Here is a 1113-nt window from a genome sequence, read left to right on the forward strand (position 1 = left end):
GGACGCTTGCTCGATCCATCTTTGGAGGAAGAAATTAAGCTAGCTCATATACTATGAATATTTGCTAGCTTTGCTATGCATCATATTATTGTCGGGTCGTCAATTTGTTTTCGTGGTCAAGCAGAGAGGATACCCATGATTAAATCATTGGGATCGATGTAATGTGCAACATTTTTGAATTTAATCTATTAATCTATTACCTCTCGTTGATTTATGCTTCAGGGTGTGTGACATGTGCATGTGTTCCGGAGGCAAGTTATTTGAGTCTCAATTAATTTGATATTGTTTCACGGTTTCGATTTCTTTCATTGGTTTCTGGAAACATGAAACAGATACTATATGAATGGCGCATTTAATCACCAGAGATACGCCAACATTTATTTGATATTCCCCAATGAAATTAAAAAAGCGGTGCAGATTGATATTTGACCAACGTGACTTCAAATGGACGTGGGCATCAACCTCCCATCCTACATAGTAGGAGCAAGCAACCCTCCATAAGCTCAAGGTTCACAATTCCCTCCTTATCTATCAAAACCACAAGATATTTCGAAATGGGTAGGCATACATCATACTTATAACTATTCCTTCCTTTTTCTGCCTTTATTTTCAGTTTCTGTTCCATCTTGCGCCATTTAGTAGCATTATTTTAGTCTCCATGCATGGATACAAGATATAAACTGTTAGAGTATCTACGACCAGACTTGGCCCATCCACCCCTATACGTCCGCGGGCACGTCCGGATGTGTCCCATAAAACACCGGATAGCATCTCATTTGTCTTCCCAGACAACCACACCCTTCATATCAAAACCCTAAGAATCGATGCACCTCCATCATATAGCACAAATTCACCACGAATTCAATAGTTCAATAGTGAAACAAATAAAAAATGAATCACAATTCAATAATTCAACACATGCCCAAGTGAAATACGACAATTCATAGATAGATGATACAAGAATGAATCATTCTGCGCTCGTCGCTCTATTTGCCCGTTGATGTCTTTTTCTTCTGCCTCAAGCCACTTCCTACCTTCCGGATCCAAGAGGATAGTGCTGGCCAACATGATCCTCGAACCTTCGTGTCCCCTGCAACCTCTCTTTCTCAATAT

This window comes from Triticum aestivum, chromosome 1A, assembly GCF_018294505.1.
Source record: "Triticum aestivum cultivar Chinese Spring chromosome 1A, IWGSC CS RefSeq v2.1, whole genome shotgun sequence".
In the NCBI taxonomy this organism is placed as follows: domain Eukaryota; kingdom Viridiplantae; phylum Streptophyta; class Magnoliopsida; order Poales; family Poaceae; genus Triticum; species Triticum aestivum.